Source organism: Ranitomeya variabilis, chromosome 6, assembly GCF_051348905.1.
Source record: "Ranitomeya variabilis isolate aRanVar5 chromosome 6, aRanVar5.hap1, whole genome shotgun sequence".
Classification (NCBI taxonomy): domain Eukaryota; kingdom Metazoa; phylum Chordata; class Amphibia; order Anura; family Dendrobatidae; genus Ranitomeya; species Ranitomeya variabilis.
In genome coordinates this window covers 491,362,190-491,382,980 of record NC_135237.1, presented here as the reverse complement: position 1 = coordinate 491,382,980, position 20,791 = coordinate 491,362,190, and the positions used below count along the sequence as shown (strand labels likewise).

Here is a 20,791-nt window from a genome sequence, read left to right as displayed (position 1 = left end):
AATTTTGAGCCTTTTATTACAGTTATGTGTTGACAGCTCTGTTTTATAAAAGGAGCCAATGTTTAAAAGGAACCTGTCACCTCGTTTTGCCGCTATAAGATGCGGCCACTGCCTTTCAGGGCTTATCTACAGCATTCTATAATGCTGTAGATAAGCCCCCCGTCTTACCTGCAAGTGAAGAAAAATACGGCCATGTACTCGAGCTCTAAGTGAGTAAAATCAATCAGTCTCCTCCAAGCCAGCGCTATGCAGGGAACCTCTCTCACAATATAGTTTTGCACTTTAGTAACCTCAGGTCTGTTTCGAAACACTAATTTATTTTATAACCTAAACTAAGACATAATTGACAAGACTGAACATTGTTCATGGGAAACAATTTGCTAATATCACTTAAAGTTACGCAACAAGTTACACGACTAATAAACCAGTCTGATTCACTATATTCCTCCTTGTGAGGAGAGGGTGATCAGAAATAAGCACATAGACCAAAAATTACAAAAAATATCAATAACAATCTTTATTAGTACGCAAATATACAAACAAAATTAGAAATAAAATAAATGCCTCTAATGTGAGGGATTCATCAGGCTAGGAACCCCGTTATACATTTATGAAAAATTGTAGTGAAGAATGGGCTATTAGAGGATGAATAAAGTGCATGGTGGGTATGAAGTAGTAAGGACCAATTGCATATTTGTGTGAAAATCCTCCTATTGAAAATGAAAATATCACTTAGTAATATATTATAATAAAGTGCTTAGTGCAAAGGAGGTGAAATTCACCATAGATAGGCAAATAATGTCTCTAATTATATATATGCAGACTTTATACTAACTCCTCAATCCAGCATAGCAGCAAGTAAAAATTACCCATAAAGGGTCAAGCATGCAATAGGACTCAATATCGACAATGTATGCACTCAACAGAGGTGGTAAGTGCCACCAGTGTGACTAGTCTCTTTACTTGGAGTACCTATCAATGCCTGCATGGCCTAATGCAAGGGGGCAAAAGTCCATCCAGTGTAACTCACTCAAGAAAATGCAGGGTCATGCCTCATCCTTCCACCCCGACGCGCGTTTCGTCCACACTTCTCCATCTTCTCCGTTCTGTCAGTCCGTGAAAATCGGACTGAACTCAGATGACATCCAAGAGTGGCCTGATTATGTGATTTTTTCCTTGGATCGCTACTGTCTGAAGATAAAGTTTGACATGTGCATGGTCCAACAGAATAAAATTGATCCGAGTGCGATCCAATGTTTCAGATCGCACTCAAATCGAAAATACGGCCATGTACTCGAGCCCTAAGTGAGTAAAATAAATCTGAATCCTCCAAGCCAGCGCTATGCAGGGAACCTCTCTTAGAATATAGTTTTGCACTTTAGTAACCTCAGGTCTGTTTCATAACACTAATTTATTTTATAACCTAAACTAAGACATAATTGGCAAGACTGAACATCGCTCATGGGGAACAATTTGCTAATATCACTTAAAGTTACTGAACAAGTTACACAACTAACTTCAAAGTAAAGGGACACACCCAGGCTCTCCATCAGAGCTACCAGCCGCCTAATAAATGTAAAAATCATAGCTGAATATTGTTACAGTGTCTGAGAAGGAAATGGTTATTACAGATAATGCTTTGCACTTACTGTGTTACATAGGTTGAAGAAAAGACTTACGGTAGGTCCACCAAGTTCCATTTTTCTCCACCAGTTATACATTCTCTGCCTCTGGATTATTTACAACCCGCAATACCATTTATTGTGAGAAAACCACCTAACCTGTTATTAAATGCTGTCATAGTGTGTGTCATTACTACCTCTTGTGATAGAACATTCCATAGTTTTACTGCTCTAACTGTAAAGAACCCTTTACTATTTACCTGCCATAGTCACCTTTCCTCCACATGCAATGAGTGTCCCCTTTGTAAACTCCTTCACATATTTTTAAGAATTGATCCGGTCTATCAGTCACGTCAGTAATCTGTGACCACTGAACATGAGCTGCGACAGCCGCCTCTTAGGCTGGTTTCTTCCGCAAATATCCGCATGCGTTGTGTATTCCTATATTTAACATTAGGGACGCATGAGTTTTTGTTTGTTCGCGTTTTGACGCGTTTGACGACACATGCGTCGATTTGTCGTCTGCGGTTTGGCGCGGAAATGCAACATGTAGTAATTTTTAGAGGCGTCAACTTGCCACCTGGAAACGTATGCGGTCCATTGCGTAAGGTTTGCGACAAAAAAACGCATTGTTGTCTATGTAAACGCATGCGTTTACAAGCACACGCGTTTGCTTGCGTTTGTAAATGCAGCGCCCCAGAGTCCTGGTCGTTGCAGTACTGACGCTCCGCCACTAAGGGGGGCTATGGTACATCTGATGGCACTTAAGGAGTTCACCTGATCAGGTATCACAGTCACACTTTACACTTCACATTCTGGCCACCAGGGGGAGCAAAGGGTTCTATGTATTAGGCCACTCCTCACAAACTGGTAAAACTGGGGGCTGGATAGGAAGTTAGTCAGAGGCTGACTGGGTTGGATCCAGGCAAGATCCTGTGGCAGAGGGTGTTGCAGGGGAAGATTCAGGGGGGGTCTCTGTCAGGGGTGGGATCCTGACAGTGGCCTAGCGAACAGAACAGAACGTTACGGAGCCGCGCCTGCACTTGAATGCGGTGGCATCCTAAGAAAGGAAAAGAAGCGAGGTTTACTGTGGAGAAGTGAGAAACGAGATAGCAGCAAAAAGGAGATAAAGCCAGTAGGAGTCGTGCCGTAAGATCGAGGCAACATCCTACTGAGGCGCGTAGCCGGTGGCCGGAACGCCGAGGAAGTATTAGGCTCCAAGCAATACTTCAAACAGCGGCAGGACAGTTAATTTTAGGCTGGCTGTCTCACCTAAATCACCTAAGCAGACATAGGGGGCAATTGTGGGAGAGGGGCGACGCTAGGGTCCCGGAAGAACTACAGGCCTACCTGTCATACGGGTGCGCCCTATCCATATCATCTGGGGGACGGAGAAAGAACATCAGAACAGATACGAGTTGTGAGAGAAGAACATGAGAAACAGACACAACAGTTGTGAGGACTATCCCGTGGTGCTCAGCAGGGAGGTACTACAACACACAGGCGCTAGAAGGTAGGCACTGATTTCCACCTGCAAAGGAAACTCTGGATGTGCCCTCAGACCGGCCGGTCTCAGCCAGCCCTGTTAGCAGTACTCTGGATTGAGGATCCTGAAGCCTTCAGTAAAGAGACTGCAACCCTGTGTCCTCGTTATTCATCGCGACCTGCACCACGCACCATCATCACATCTTTCATTGGACGCCCCTTAGCAGGGTCATGGACCGGGTCTAGCCACCGTGACAACTCCAGGACCAAGGCAGAGAGGCCCAGTACCGAGTACCCGGCGGCCTTGCGTCTGGGGGCGCTCTATAAATGCATGCGTTGAACCTGAGAAAAACATGTCTAGACACTAATTAGCCCCCCCCCCACATACAAGGTGATAAAGGGAGGTAGTGGGCATTGCCAGGTCACTACACAGCAGACTGGGAAGCAGCCCACACAGAGGAAAGCACCTTGGAGGAAACAAGATTTTCAACAATGTGAGTATATCAAAGCCAATGCCTGTATTTTCTATTTTCTGTCTCTACATGTCCTAATGTCTTCCATTTCTTTTTTTCTGCATGCATCAGAATGTCTTCTTCTTCTGATGAGGATCAAACGCCTGGGCCTGCACAAGCGGAAAATGTCAGCGAAGTGAGTAGTCACCTCCTCAGATTGGTAAGTATTCACTGTCACATCTACACATATGACAAATTATTTTTCCTTTTTTCAGAGCTCTTCTTCTACTGCGGCCGAGACTGGGCAGGAGCAGCGGAGTCACGGTCGGGTGGCATGGCGGCAGCGTGTAAGTATACCTGGCTGACTGTTTATTGTATCCTCTGTCATGATCTCAATGGCAAGAGAACATAGCATAAGCATATATAGGAACTAGCTCTTGGAAGATGGGAACTGAGCTGACCATGAACTAAACCTAACGCACAACTAGCAGTGGCCGGGTAGCATGCCTACGTTGGTTCTAGATGCCCAGCCCAGCCGGAGGACTAAATAAAGCTAGCAGAGGAAAATATTAGTCCTAGCTCACCTCTAGAGAAATACCCCGAAAGGAGACAGAGGCCCCCCACATGTATTGGCGGTGAGTTGAGATGAAATAACAAACGTAGTATGAAAATAGGTTTAGCAAATTTGAGGTCCACTTACTACATAGCAGAAGACAGAAAGGACACTTTCATGGTCAGCTGAAAACCCTATCAAAAAACACCATCCAGAAATTACTTTAAAACTCTGGCATTAACTCATAACACCAGAGTGGCAATTCCCGTTCACAAGAGCTTTCCAGACACAGTAACGAAACTACAGCTGTGAACTGGAACAAAATGCAAAAACAAACATGGACAAGAGTCCAACTTATCTAGTAGTTGTCTAGGAGCAGGAACAAGCACAGAGAGGCTTCTGATAACATTGTTGACCGGCAAGCAACTAACAGAGCAGCAAGGTTATATAGCGACTCCCACATCTTGATGGGAACAGGTGAACAGAGAAGATGAAGACACCAGTTCAATTCCACCAGTAGCCACCGGGGGAGCCCAGAATCCAAATTCACAACAGTACCCCCCCCTCAAGGAGGGGGCACCGAACCCTCACCAGAACCACCAGGGCGATCAGGATGGGCCCTATGAAAGGCACGAACCAGATCGGAGGCATGAACATCAGATGCATTCACCCAAGAATTATCCTCCTGGCCGTAACCCTTCCACTTGACCAGATACTGGAGTCTCCGTCTGGAAACACGAGAGTCCAAAATTTTCTCCACAACGTACTCCAACTCACCCTCAACCAACACCGGAGCAGGAGGCTCAACGGAAGGCACAACCGGTACCTCATACCTGCGCAATAATGACCGATGAAAAACGTTATGAATAGAAAAGGATGCAGGGAGGTCCAAACGGAAGGAAACAGGGTTAAGAATCTCCAATATCTTATACGGGCCGATAAACCGAGGCTTAAACTTAGGAGAAGAGACCCTCATAGGGACAAAACGAGAAGACAACCACACCAAATCCCCAACAGAAAGCCGAGGACCAACACGACGGTGGCGGTTGGCAAAAAGCTGAGTCTTCTCCTGGGACAACCTCAAATTGTCCACCACCTGCCCCCAGATCTGATGCAATCTCTCCACCACAGCATCCACTCCAGGACAATCCGAAGATTCCACCTGACCAGAGGAAAATCGAGGATGAAACCCCGAATTACAGAAAAACGGGGACACCAAAGTGGCAGAGCTGGCCCGATTATTGAGAGCGAACTCCGCCAATGGCAAAAAAGCAACCCAATCATCCTGGTCAGCAGACACAAAACACCTCAGATATGTCTCCAGGGTCTGATTAATCCGCTCGGTCTGGCCATTCGTCTGAGGATGGAAAGCGGACGAAAAAGATAAATCTATGCCCATCCTAGCACAGAATGCCCGCCAAAATCTAGACACGAATTGGGTCCCTCTGTCAGAAACGATATTCTCAGGAATACCATGCAAACGAACAACATTTTGAAAAAACAGAGGAACCAACTCGGAAGAAGAAGGTAACTTGGGCAGAGGAACCAAATGGACCATCTTAGAAAAACGGTCACACACCACCCAGATGACAGACATCTTCTGAGAAACAGGCAGATCTGAAATAAAATCCATCGAGATGTGCGTCCAAGGCCTCTTAGGAATAGGCAAGGGCAACAATAATCCACTAGCCCGAGAACAACAAGGCTTGGCCCGAGCACAAACGTCACAAGACTGCACAAAGCCTCGCACATCTCGTGACAGGGAAGGCCACCAGAAGGACCTTGCCACCAAATCCCTGGTACCAAAAATGCCAGGATGACCTGCCAACGCAGAAGAATGAACCTCAGAGATGACTCTACTGGTCCAATCATCAGGAACAAACAGTTTATCAGGTGGGCAACGATCAGGTCTCTCTGCCTGAAACTCCTGCAAGGCCCGCCGCAGGTCTGGAGAAACGGCTGACAATACCACTCCATCCTTAAGGATACCTGTGGGCTCAGAGTTACCAGGCGAGTCAGGCTCAAAACTCCTAGAAAGGGCATCCGCCTTAACATTCTTAGAACCCGGTAGGTATGACACCACAAAATTAAACCGAGAGAAAAATAATGACCAGCGCGCCTGTCTAGGATTCAGGCGCCTGGCGGTCTCAAGATAAATCAAATTTTTGTGGTCAGTCAATACCACCACCTGATGTCTGGCCCCCTCAAGCCAATGGCGCCACTCCTCAAAAGCCCACTTCATGGCCAAAAGCTCCCGATTCCCAACATCATAATTCCGCTCAGCGGGCGAAAATTTACGGGAAAAGAAGGCACAAGGCCTCATCACGGAGCAGTCAGAACTTTTCTGCGACAACACTGCCCCAGCTCCGATCTCAGAAGCGTCGACCTCAACCTGAAAAGGTAGAGCAACATCAGGCTGACGCAACACAGGGGCAGAGGAAAAACGGCGCTTAAGCTCCCGAAAGGCCTCCACAGCATCAGGGGACCAATCAGCAACATCAGCACCCTTCTTAGTCAAATCGGTCAATGGCTTAGCAATATCCGAAAAACCAGCAATAAATCGACGATAAAAGTTAGCAAAGCCCAAAAATTTCTGAAGACTCTTAAGAGAAGAGGGCTGCGTCCAATCACAAATAGCTTGAACCTTGACAGGATCCATTTCAATGGAAGAGGGGGAAAAAATATATCCCAAAAAGGAAATCCTCTGTACCCCAAAAACACACTTAGAACCCTTCGCACACAAAGAATTAGACCGCAAAACCTGAAAAACCCTCCTGACTTGCTGGACATGAGAGTCCCAGTCATCCGAAAAAATCAGAATATCATCCAGATACACAATCATAAATTTATCCAAATAATCGCGAAAAATATCATGCATAAAGGACTGGAAAACTGACGGAGCATTAGAAAGACCAAAAGGCATCACTAAATACTCAAAGTGGCCCTCGGGCGTATTAAATGCGGTTTTCCACTCATCCCCCTGCCTGATTCGCACCAAATTATACGCCCCACGAAGGTCAATCTTAGAGAACCACTTGGCCCCCTTTATGCGAGCAAACAAATCAGTCAGCAACGGCAATGGGTATTGATATTTAACAGTGATTTTATTCAAAAGCCGATAATCAATACATGGTCTCAAAGAGCCGTCTTTTTTTGACACAAAGAAAAAACCGGCTCCTAAGGGAGATGACGATGGACGAATATGTCCCTTTTCCAAGGACTCCTTTATATATTCTCGCATAGCAGCATGTTCAGGCACAGACAGATTAAATAAACGACCCTTTGGGTATTTACTACCCGGGATTAAATCTATGGCACAATCGCACTCTCGGTGCGGAGGTAACGAACCAAGCTTGGATTCTTCAAAGACGTCACGATAGTCAGACAGGAACTCAGGAATTTCAGAGGGAATGGATGATGAAATGGAAACCACAGGTACATCCCCATGAGCCCCCTTACATCCCCAGCTCAACACAGACATAGCTCTCCAGTCGAGGACTGGGTTGTGAGATTGCAGCCAAGGCAATCCTAGCACCAAATCATCATGTAGATTATACAGCACCAGAAAGCGAATAATCTCCTGGTGATCCGGATTAATACGCATAGTTACTTGTGTCCAGTATTGTGGTTTATTATTAGCCAATGGGGTGGAGTCAATCCCCTTCAGAGGAATAGGAGTCTCCAAAGGCTCTAAATCATACCCACAGCGTTTGGCAAAGGACCAATCCATAAGACTCAAAGCGGCGCCAGAGTCGACATAGGCGTCCGTGGTAATAGATGACAAAGAGCAAATCAGGGTCACAGATAGAATAAATTTAGACGGTAAGGTGCAAATGGAAACAGATTTACCAAGCTTTTTAGTGCGCTTAGAGCATGCTGATATAACATGAGTAGAATCACCACAATAGAAACACAACCCATTTTTCCGTCTAAAATTCTGCCGCTCGCTTCGGGACAGAATTCTATCACACTGCATACTCTCTGGCGACTTCTCAGTGGACACCGCCAGATGGTGCACTGGTTTGCGCTCCCGCAAACGCCTATCGATCTGAATAGCCATTGTCATGGACTCATTCAGACCCGCAGGCACAGGGAACCCCACCATAACATCCTTAATGGCATCAGAGAGACCCTCTCTGAAAGTCGCCGCCAGGGCGCACTCATTCCACTGAGTAAGCACAGACCATTTACGGAATCTTTGGCAGTAAATTTCCGCTTCATCTTGCCCCTGAGATAGGGACATCAAAGTTTTTTCTGCCTGAAGCTCCAAATGAGGTTCGTCATAAAGCAACCCCAAGGCCAGAAAAAACGCATCCACATTGAGCAACGCAGGATCCCCTGGTGTCAATGAAAAAGCCCAGTCTTGAGGGTCGCCCCGGAGCAAGGAAATCACAATCCTGACCTGCTGTGCAGGGTCTCCGGCAGAGCGAAATTTCAGAGACAAAAATAATTTGCAATTATTTCGAAAATTCTGAAACCCGGATCTATTCCCCGAGAAAAATTCCGGCAAAGGAATTCTCGGCTCAGATACAGGTGCATGACAAACAAAATCTTGCAAATTTTGTACCTTCGTGGCGAGATTATTCAAACCTGCAGTTACACTCTGAAGATCCATTACAAACAGGTGGACACAGAGCCATTCAAGGGTTAAGAGGAGGTAAGAAGCAGCTAGACAGCAATTAAGGGCTAGGCAGCAAAACTCTGAGGGGAAAAAAAAAAAATTTCCCTTCAACACTTCTTTTTCTCCTGCTTCAGCCCAAACAATTAACACTTTGCGGGCCGGTCAAACTGTCATGATCTCAATGGCAAGAGAACATAGCATAAGCATATATAGGAACTAGCTCTTGGAAGATGGGAACTGAGCTGACCATGAACTAAACCTAACGCACAACTAGCAGTGGCCGGGTAGCATGCCTACGTTGGTTCTAGATGCCCAGCCCAGCCGGAGGACTAAATAAAGCTAGCAGAGGAAAATATTAGTCCTAGCTCACCTCTAGAGAAATACCCCGAAAGGAGACAGAGGCCCCCCACATGTATTGGCGGTGAGTTGAGATGAAATAACAAACGTAGTATGAAAATAGGTTTAGCAAATTTGAGGTCCACTTACTACATAGCAGAAGACAGAAAGGACACTTTCATGGTCAGCTGAAAACCCTATCAAAAAACACCATCCAGAAATTACTTTAAAACTCTGGCATTAACTCATAACACCAGAGTGGCAATTCCCGTTCACAAGAGCTTTCCAGACACAGTAACGAAACTACAGCTGTGAACTGGAACAAAATGCAAAAACAAACATGGACAAGAGTCCAACTTATCTAGTAGTTGTCTAGGAGCAGGAACAAGCACAGAGAGGCTTCTGATAACATTGTTGACCGGCAAGCAACTAACAGAGCAGCAAGGTTATATAGCGACTCCCACATCTTGATGGGAACAGGTGAACAGAGAAGATGAAGACACCAGTTCAATTCCACCAGTAGCCACCGGGGGAGCCCAGAATCCAAATTCACAACAATCCTCACTTTACAATTCTTGAATCTTCATTTCTGTACTTTTCTCTTGTTGCAGAGTGCGTCTTCTTGCAGTCACCGCTGTAGTTACGAGAGCTTCAATCAGCAAGATATCTTGAGTAAACAGTATTTACTTCATATTGGATAAACATGAGATACAATTCAGTGTCACACAATCCGTGCACTGAGGCATATACATTCATGAAGAAGAAGGAATAATCAGGAAGTAAGAAAAACAACCAACAACTGAGAGTTTCCCTCCCCACATTACAGCAAGTATATATCTTTACACACTATCGCCATCTGCTGTCTGGTTAGTATAAAGTCCTCCTTTCACTTGTAATAAGTCCTAATCTGTTGCATATGCCAACATCTCTATCTTTCCCTGTTGCTTCTGTACTAATTTTTTTTTAACTTTTAATATTCAGGCCATTTCTCTGCTTCTGTTTTCTTTCTTCCTTAATGTCTCCAACATTAATGTTCTGGGTTTTTTTTAGGTTCCAGAATGGGATGAGGACCTCATAGAGAATGAGCACCTAATCTCCCTGGTCCATGAGCGAGTCCCGTTGTGGGACACCCGGGATCCACTGCACTCCAACAACGTGACGATCCGGCGGCTTTGGAATGAGGTGGCCACAGCGTTGTTTGGATGCCTGGGACAATGCCCCGACTCGGGTCCGATCTGCATTTGGTAAGTATCGCAATGTAGTGTGATGCAGCCAAGACCTTGGCCATGCTCACACAACTGTGTATGATGATAGAAAGTCATTAATTTTTCTCAGCACACACAGTTGTGTGACCACGGTCAAAAGTCCATTGTCCTAACTATTATGTTTTGTTTTGTCAACAGTGTCAAAAGTCAAAACACGTTGGCGATCGATGAAGGACCGCTTCAACAATGACCTGCGTCAAGAGAGCCGGCTTCCTAGTGGTTCAGGAGCAAGGATCCGTAAATACAAGTACCACCGCATCCTTGCATTTTTGAGACCGGTCCTTGCCCAGAGAACGTAAGTATATTTGTGGTGAAAAAAAAAAAAGTTTTTAAATGCATTTGGCTGCCGTCACACTACCATTTTTGGGTCCATAATTTGCATCAGTTTTTGTAAATGAAACCCAGGAGTGGTAGATAAATGCAGTAGTGGAGCATATGTTTTTATTATACTTGTCCTGACATACTTCCACTCCCGGTCTTGGCTCCAATACTGATGTAAAATACTGAGCCAATACTGACAGTGTGATGGCAGCCTACACAACAGATCTATAGTCATCAAGTCAGGTGTCAGAAATAATGAATTCATGATGCACAAGAAAAGGCTCATGAATTCATTATTTCTGACACATGTCCTGGTGAGTGTAGATATGCCTTGTATCACCTCCATTGTCCTTTCATATTTTACATCAGAATTTGGAATCCAAATCCAGGAGTGATTGATACATGCAGATGTGGAGCATATGGTTTTATTATACTTTTCTTCGTACTGTAGTACTCCTGATTTTGGCTTGCAAAGTCTGATGTAAAACGCTGTCCAAATAGTGCTAATGTGACCTCGGGCCTTAATCTCTCTGTTTATATTCCACAGGAGTTAGCGTTTTGTAAATGTTTGGTATTAATTTTTTTAAAATCTTTTTTCACAGCACTTGGAGCTCCACTGTTGGCGCAGGTTCTGGAGCGGTCCTTCATCAGTCAGCCACGGACCCGTCCCAGCCATCCTCCAGTGCTGCAGCAAGTGGGCCTGCCACACTAACTGGAGACCAGGAAGCTGGTCCATCAGGTGATCCCCTTCCCCAGTCCTCTGCCTCTGCCCATTTTTTTTTGGGCTCCTCCCGGCAGCGGCAGAGGGCCGCGGACAGGTCACTCATGCCCGAGTTTTTGCACTTGAGCTCGGTCTTCCACGAGGGACTCAAGGCGATGGGTGACCGACTGGATACTGCCATTAGTCATATGAGCACACGTATCCAGGAGGTTACCACAGCCCTTGCCCAAGTGAAAGCCGACCTCCAGAGGCCAGCACATCATTTTTTTAATCAAATAGAACAGGGCATGTCGGAACACCTTACTCCCGATCTCCAGATTAGTGTTATGCAGGCCTGCAATGCTGCTTACGTGCAGGCTATGCAGCAGAGTCGGTATTTTCAGCAGACAGTGGGGGCATTTCCACCAGTGCCCACACTGTCACGCTTTACCTCTATGCCGACATCTGCTGCATACCACTGCACGGCCACCTCTATTCCAAACACTGCCGGACCTTATTATAGCACCACCACCATGCCGAGTGCAGTAGGACAGCCCACCGCCACCACCATGACAACTGCTGCTCCTGCTTGGATCTCCTCCACTGCCACCACCATGCTGCAGCCGCAAGACCCTGGCCTGTCGTTCCCCGCCACCACAAGAATGCCGCTGCCGGACCCAGGCCTGTTACCCGCCACCACCACAAGAATGCCGATGCCGGACCCAGGCCTGTTACCCGCCACCACCACAAGAATGCCGATGCCGGACCCAGGCCTGTTACCCGCCACCACCACAAGAATGCCGCTGCCGGACCCAGGCCTGTTACCCACCACCACCACAAGAATGCCGCTGCCGGACCCAGGCCTGATACCCGCCACCACCACAGAAATGCCGCTGCCGGACCCTGCCCTGGCGTTCCCCGCCACCACAAGAATGCCACAACAACGGCAGATGGACCATGACAGGTCGGCCACCACAGCCAGGCCAATACCAAGTAGCCCAACGAGGCTCCCCGGACGGCAGCGCCAATCCAAAAAAGGGAAAGGCAATAAAAAACCAAAGACAATAGCTATCCCTCCCCCCTCACCTCCCAATGTGTCTGTAATGTCTGGTTTGTCTCAACCTTCTAGTGTGTCTCTGCCCTCTCATGTGTCTAGCCCAATCCCCGAATTTCCCGACCCCAGTAGTTTTATTGCACCTTCTCCAGCCACCCCTGCGTCGTCGATAGTTAGCCAGCCCTCACTGCCCCACACCCCCCAATTTCGTCAATCAACCCTAAGCAGGCGCAGTTAATTTTTTATTTTTTTTTGTTAAAATAAATATTCATGTTTTTTTCCCCCAATAAGGTTTGGATAATTGTGTATTTCGCCGCCGGCAACACACACAGTGCGCCAAATCCAAAAATGCGCCGAACATATTTTTTGGGGCCACCTCCTAGTTCCAGTAGTTAGTACAACACAGAAGGTTTGTGTGTGTTTGGTATAGAGAAAAGAGGTTGCCCAAAAAAAAACCACTTGTATTTTCACTCTGCCTTGTATAACCTCCATTTTATCTTCTTTGTACATTAAATCTATTTAACACAAAGTGATACAAGGCATATACAAGGTGATACAAGGCATATCTATACCCAACAGGACTTGTGTCAGAAATAATAAATTCATGAGCTATTTATTGGTGCATCATGAATTCATTATTTCTGACACCTGACTTGATGACTATTGATCTGTTGTGTTGGCTTCCGTCACACTGACAGTATTTGCTCAGTATTTAACATCACTATTGGTAAGCCAAAACCTGGACTGGTTCAATGTGAGGAAAAGTCAAATAAAAATATAAACACCACCTCTGCATTTAACAACCACTCCTGGTTTTGGCTTATATACTGATGTTAAGTAATGAACAAATACTGAGAATGTGACGGCACCAAACAGCCATCGTCTACACAGTCTGCCTCAAATACCTACTGGTGAACCGAGTCAGAACGCAATGACGTCAACAGCCAAGCCCAAAAACCCTTAGTGGTGTGTAAGCAAATACATGGGAGACATGGTGGAGATAATAAAACAGAATTATTTTATTACAACAAACATTATCAACATTTTGAAAATAACTGTTACACACCCAAAGCCAACAGGACATTTTACACCATATTGTCCTGCCATTCCACACGTCCAAGGTCTGAATCAAAAAAGGCAGCAAATTGGTCCCGCATGTGGCCAACTTCAACAGTTGACCGCAGCGGGTGATGCCGGTAATCAGGCAAAGGGTTTGCTACTTGTTCATCAAGTTCAATGGTGGGTCGCTCCTTAGCCAGAATGTAATTGTGGAGAACCACACAGGCTTTTCCACCTCATCCACTGTCTCCATTTTTAGATTTATGGCTGTTGCAAGAATGCGCCATTATGACACCATAATCCCAAAGGCACACTCTACTGTTCTGCGGGCCCTGGTTAGTCTGTAGTTATAGATCCGTTTTGTGCGGTTCAAGTCCCGACTTGAATAGGGCTTCAATAGATTTTCACTCATCTGAAATGCCTCATCCCCAACCATTACAAATGGCATCGGTGGACCTTGAGTGTTGAAGATCCATCATGACACAGGATACAGGAGCAAAATCTGAAGATTTCAGCAGTCCTAGGGTCTATATATAGATATCCCATAATACACGCCCTCTGTAGTCCCATTGGCTGTTTCTGGGAATCTGGATTTTTCTCCTGTAAAATTTTTCACAATGTGCACCAAAAACGCAAACGCATGAAAAACGCATAAAAAAGCATGTAAACGCAGCGTTTTACAGCCGCATGCGTTAACCGCATGCGCTTAAAAACTGCTGCGTTTATACGTGCTTTTCTCTGGTCCTTGCGTTTGCGGATTAAACGCTGCAGATTAAAACGCAAATGTGAAAGTAGCCTAACCTTTATATCAGTGATCACAGATGCAAATAATGTGTTTGAGAAATCTTGGCTAATGGGCAAAGTTACCAAGAAGGGAGCAGGGAAGAAGCGTGGATCTATGATTACACAATGGGGAGCCATTAGGATATTAGGGCAGAGAGGTTTGTAGGGACAAGTTGTGGAGGTCACTATATGCTATATTAAAGGGAACCTGTCACCCCCTCAGGCGTTTGTAACTAAAAGAGCCTCCTTGTGCAGCACAAATGCTGCATTCTGACAAGGTGGCTCTTTTAGTTATGATGCCTGCACACGCTGAAATAAACGTTTATAAAATATGCCCCCTCATACCCCGAAATCGTCCCGGGGGCGGGACTTTCCTTCCTAATCAGACGCAGCACAGCCATCACTCCGGGCCTGTGCGTGCCGGGCGCCGCCTCCTCTTGCTGCATTATCGTCCCCGACGCCTGCGCTGTAAGTACAAAGGGCAGCACAACTGCACATGACCGAAAAAAAAACTTAATGCGCAGGCGCCGGGGACGATAATGCAGCAAGAGGAGGCGGCGCGCACAGGCCCAGAAGAGCCACCTTGTCAGAATGCAGCATTTGTGCTGCACAAGGTGGCTCTTTTAGTTACAAATACCTGAGGGAGGTGACAGGTTCCCTTTAAGTAAAACATGTAAAAAAAAAATAAATCTCATTTTTTTAACGTATGTATGTTACTAGTTTGTAGAAGTATCCATCAGGAGCAGTGTCAAAGAAGTGACGCACACTTTCATTTTTCCTAACAGGCGTTTTTGAAAACCAGAAAAAAAAAGCTTTTTTAGGTGTTTTTTTGGGAGAAAACATGTTAAAAAATCCTCAAAGAACTCTGTGTACTCAAACCCATATGGGAAGAGTGAATTTGAGAATAGTATGAGAATAAAAGCTGATCCTAAGGCAGTGAATTGTAAGGCTATGTGCACACGTTGCAGATTGGGGTGCAGAATTTTCTGCACAAAATCCGCATCTCCTGGAATAAAACGGGGGTGCAGATTTGACGCGTTTTTTTATGCGGATTTTGTGCGTTTTTGTTGCCGATTTGATGCGGATTTTAGGCGTTTTTTTTTCCACTGCGGATTTCTATAATGGAAGGGTTCAGAAACGCTGCAGATCTGCACAAAAGAAGTGACATGCTACTTCTTTTGATCCGCAGCATTTTTCATGTGGAATTTTCCGCACCATTAGCACAGCATTTTTTTTCCTATTGATTTACATTGTACTGTAAATCACTTTGCGGATCTGCAGTGTTTCTGCGTGGAAAAAAACGCTGCGGACCCGTACTAAATCCGCATCGTGTGCACATAGCCTAACACTTGTGAGAAAGTGTGAAATCAATAATGGTGATTAGTAATTCAGGTTCATAAATAGAAGAAAGCTGGTGAATGCCGTGGTGCCACTACTGAGTTTTAAAAATGAATGAAAAAGGATTTTGCTTCTCATAAGTGTGAATGTGATATTGTACTGTATGACTTTATTAACCTTTGGAGCATATTAGTTTTGGCTCACTTGGTGTGATGGATCCTCCAAGCACCTGGTCCAGGTGGGTTCATGGACCAGAGATGTCAATGCAGCAGGTAAGGCATGCGGGATACAAGGACTGGAAGCACTGAGGACCGTAGACAGACCGGACACTGAAAAGCAGGCATGGATATGGAGCAGGTCCTGGAAGCACTGAGGACCACAGACAGACCGGACACTGAAAAGCAGGCATGGATATGGAGCAGGTCCTGGAAGCACTGAGGACCGTAGACAGACCGGACACTGAAAAGCAGGCATGGATATGGAGCAGGTCCTGGAAGCACTGAGGCCACAGACAGACCGGACACTGAAAAGCAGGCATAGATATGGAGCAGGTCCTGAAAGCACTGAGGATCGCAGACAGACCAGACACTGAAAAGCAGGAATGGAAATGGAACAGGTCCCGGAAGAACTGAGGACCACAGACAGACCAGACACTGAAAAGCAGGCATGAATATGGAGCGCCCCCGTAGGGCAGTGGGGATACTCGGCACCGGGTCCTTCGGTTCTCAAGGGGGATGTCACGGTGGCTGACCTGGTCCGTGGCCCTAGGGACGTCCGTTGTAAAAGGGGGAAAGGTCTTTAAAAGGGATAATGTTCGTGACGCCACCTGTGGTATTCGGTCAGGGTGACCGACGCTGCTTTAAGGGGTCCGTGGGGTGATGTTATGGCAGCTAGATGGTATACCTTCCCACAGGTGAAGTATATCCCCAGGGCTTCCCAGTGTGTAGATGGTGGATGGTGTGAGGCGCAGTGAAGAACGAGGACACAAGGTTGCTGTCTCTTTACCTTTTTACTGATGGCTTCAGCATCCACAGTCCAGAGCACCAGATCACAGGGCAGGAAGGGTCCGGCTGGTTTGGAGGCAAATCCAGAGTCCCCTTATCCAGGTGGAAATCTAGCACCTGGATGTTGTAGTACCTTACTGCTGAGCCTCTCATAAGGTCCTCACAACTGTTGTAGATGTTCTAGATGTTATGTCTTTCTCTCTGACCCCAGATGGATAGGAACAACCCGTATGACTGATGGCCCGAGGCTTTTTACAGTTACTCTAGCACGCCCCAGCCCCCACAAGTTGCCACCGTGCCTCTTGGGTATAGGTCGTGGAATTATCTGTCCTGCCGGTCTCTGGAACAAGTCTTGGAGACTGTTGCTCCCTCAGTGTTCCGGCTACTGGATCCTGCGCCTCAGAAAGGAGGCAGCCTTTGCAGGGCAGAACTCCTTCTGGTTTCCTCTCCTTTTGCTATAACTTCGTTTCTCACTCGCTACAATACAATTCGCTGTTCGTGTCTCTTTCTTAGGATGCTGTCGCACGCCGGGCCGACGCAGCTCCGTGGCCTTCTGTCTAGGCCTCTGACAGGATCCCACCCCTGTCAGGGACCCACTCTGTCAGCAGCTATTAGGTGTTCTTCCTCCCTCTCTGTCTGCCTGACAGGTGCTGCCTGGGTGAAGCCCAGTCAGCTTCTGCATAACTTCCTATCCAGACCACCAGTTTTACCTAATTGTGAAGAGTGCCCTAATAGATAGGAGCATAGCTCCCCCTTGTGGACTGGAGTGTGAAGTGTGTTGTATGGTTTGTGATACCTGGTAAAGAGATCTCCTTTATTGCCTTCAAACGTAACATCACTCCCCCTGGTGGAAGAATGACATTACTGCAACGACCAGGACCCTAGGGCGCTTGCAGATATGGAGCAGGTCCTGGGAGCACTGAGGAACACAGACAGACCGGACCCTGAAAATCAGGCATGGATAAGGAGCAGGCCCTGGAAGCACTGAGGACCGCAGACAGACCGGACCCTGAAAATCAGGCATGGATAAGGAGCAGGCCCTGGAAGCACTGAGGACCGCAGACAGACCGGACACTGAAAATCAGGCATGGATATGGAGCAGGTCCTGGAAGCACTGAGGACCGCAGGCAGACCGGACACTGAAAAGCAGGCATGGATATGGAGCAGGTCCCAGAAGCACTGGAGGACGCAGGCAGACAGAACACTAAGAGTCTTAATGCCAAGACACAGGCTTGTGTTTTGATCGGCCATATGTAAACCTAGGCAAACGATCACATGGGAGCACGTCGGGCCTACGATTGAGAGGACGAGGCGGGCAGAGCCCCGACCTGGGATAGGTGTGTAACAATAGTCTTCATTCAGTTGCACCAGTTGTGTGCTGACAATGTATTGCAAATAACATTAATCAGGCAAAACGATATATTAACTAACTCACAAAGCATTTACCAACACAGGGTGCACGAGGTATAAAGCAAGTAGCTATCATGGGAATAAATAAAAAATGTGTTTCTGACATTTGTCGAATTTACCAGTGACTTAATCAGTGATAAATTTGGCCATACTATTGTATATTGAGCTAATATCTGCTTTGTTTCTTAGTCAGTATGTAAAAGGTAAATGGATCAGAGGATAGATTTCCTCATATTTAAAACCACAGGAATTAAAAGTCTGAAACTTGTTATTTGACCATAAGATATCAGAATGATGTGACTAGTGAACTTTGTAGAGCATAGTCAAGTCATATTGCCTCATTTCCCAACATCTGCTTTTCTATTCTAAGACAAAATAAGTGTCAAAACATTATACTGGGAAAGCACCAAACTGGAGAAAAGGCTAAATGTACAAACAGAGTGCAGAGAATATTTTATAGAAAACTTCATTTTTGAATAAAAAGAACTAGAACTAGGTAGGAATGGTTAAATCAAATTCATGTAGAATGGTTACTCTCAGAATCTGACATTGCCACCACTTTTTTACACATCGCTGAAGATTGCATGAGCCAGAAAAGGCTCACATGACCTTGAGCATAGCCAGGCAGGCTTTCCCATAATGCCTTGCAGCTATCACATCACTTGTTATAGCACAGCTAATGAGAAGCAACTATCATAAACTGTATACAATCAGAAGCAGGAAATGCAGAAGCCATTTTGCAGTAAATCTGGATAGTAAGAAGACGTCACAGCTCACAGCTTAGCAACAAAGATAGGGAAAGTCATAAAACACTGATGAAAGTGTACAGTTAGTGTGTGACAGCACAGAGGTGAAGAAGATTAGAGCGTGAGAGACAGATTGTTGGTTAATGCCAGTTACCCTCCATTTAACCATAGCCATGTATAGTGAGGTCACTTTGACACTAGAAGACTGTGTTAACATTAAAGAGCTTGAAAAGGGTTGGCTATAGTCCTAGGAGGACCTCAGAGTGTTATGGACTTTTTTTCAGGGCAATAGAATTGATTTGACACAAATCAATTTTTTTTCAAAATTGTGGGGAATTGTAGATATAAAGGATGTGTTTCTCTCTTAATAGAACCAGCATCTTATTGTCTTCAGTCAAGACAATATGTTCTTAAGAAACCTAAGATGTAGTGATGCTCACAATTCTCTTATTTAAAGGTTATTCCCAACTGAGTAAGAAAACTGCATCCACAGGATGAGTGGGAACAAGTCTCTAAAATGCTTTGTTTGATAAGAGGGGCTGCTACGCATGTGTGTCATCACTCCATTCTTATACTTATTGCCTGTGGGACTGCTAAAGATAGTCAAGCAATGTACTCAATCAATCTTGCTGTTGCGGTGAATATGTCAGGCCACTGCTTAATTCCAACCAGGAATTTCAGACCTTGTTTTGTGGGATGAGGGGGAGTCTAAGCTACTTGCAATCAGAAGGTTATCACTTATCCTGTGGATCGGTGATAACTTGCCCTGTTGCCATTTTAGTCAAGACTTCTGTAAAAAAAAAATGTGAATGGAGGGGCAATTGGGTTGTTGCTATATTCTTCATGGCACAGTAATTTCTATAGACCCACACAAGTGATAAATTCTACTCCACTACAAGTCACATGTAGTGGAAAAAAATATCAAAAGAGATTGTAGGGATTCCTCACTATGGCAGCGATTGGGGTAGGTACAGGCACGAAGTAGCTTGGCGCAAAACAATGGTAGATTTGTTAACATCCATAAATCATCACAGAAAAGAAACAGCCACTCCTTGGCACAAATGTAAAAAATAAAACAAACTTTCTTCAGTACCACAAACACAGGCCCACTCGTTTAAAGCACAGTAACTTCTGGTCAGACTCTCCTAACAGACTGCTCAGTATAACGCAGGGCTTTTCCTCCTTTAACACACAGACCATAGTGACCCAGCACCAGCTGCCTTAGGCTACTTTCACACTAGCGTCATTTTGCCTACGTCGCAATGCGTCGTTTAGGAGAAAAAACGCATCCTGCAAAGTTGTCTGCAGGATGCGCTTTTTCCCCATAGACTTACATTAGCGATGCATTGCAATGTATGGCCACACGTCGCATCCGTCGTGCGACAGATGCGTCATGTTTTGGCGGACCGTCGGCACAAAAAAGCGTCCCATGTAACTTTTTTTGTGCGTCGAGTCTGCCATTTTTGACCGCGCATGTGCGGCCGAAACTCCACCCCCTCCTCCCCAGAACTCACAATGGGCAGCGGATGCGTTGTAAAACTGCATCCGCTGCCCACGTTGTGCTACTTTAACATACTGTCCATCGGTACGTCGGGCCGACTGTTTGCGATGGCCCGTACCGACGGACTAGTGTGAAAGTAGCCTTAAATAGTCCGATCCAAGTCCTGGAACTGGAGATAAGGGAATGGCCAATATAAAAAGAAAGATTATTATTATTAATCCCTCCTAGCTCTAATGGCCATTCCTAGAACCCAAACCCAAAATCTGGGCCCATTAAAAACACCTCGCCGATTTATACATGCTGGAATCTGCTTCTCTGGGTCCTACATCACCGAGGCTTGGTGCCTCGGTGACACATACCTCAATTCCAGGACTTGTCCAGCTGCCACTTTACAATGGAAAGAAAACCATTTTGTTCTGAAAGAAAAGGCCATATTACAGTATACACATGGCCATATTATGAATATAGCAAAAAAAATAACCGCAAAGACAGACATGGAAATATGAGGAAAAGTTAACAGGAGTCTCAGAAAATATCACCC

General features: G+C 45.7%; 1 protein-coding gene across 5 annotated transcripts in view; it reads right to left on the bottom strand.

Annotated features, from left to right (window-relative positions):
- The window catches only part of LOC143781389 (uncharacterized), a 106,520-nt gene that overhangs the window by 49,611 nt on the left and 36,118 nt on the right, over positions 1–20,791 (bottom strand). The gene's annotated exons all lie outside the window — the stretch shown is intronic.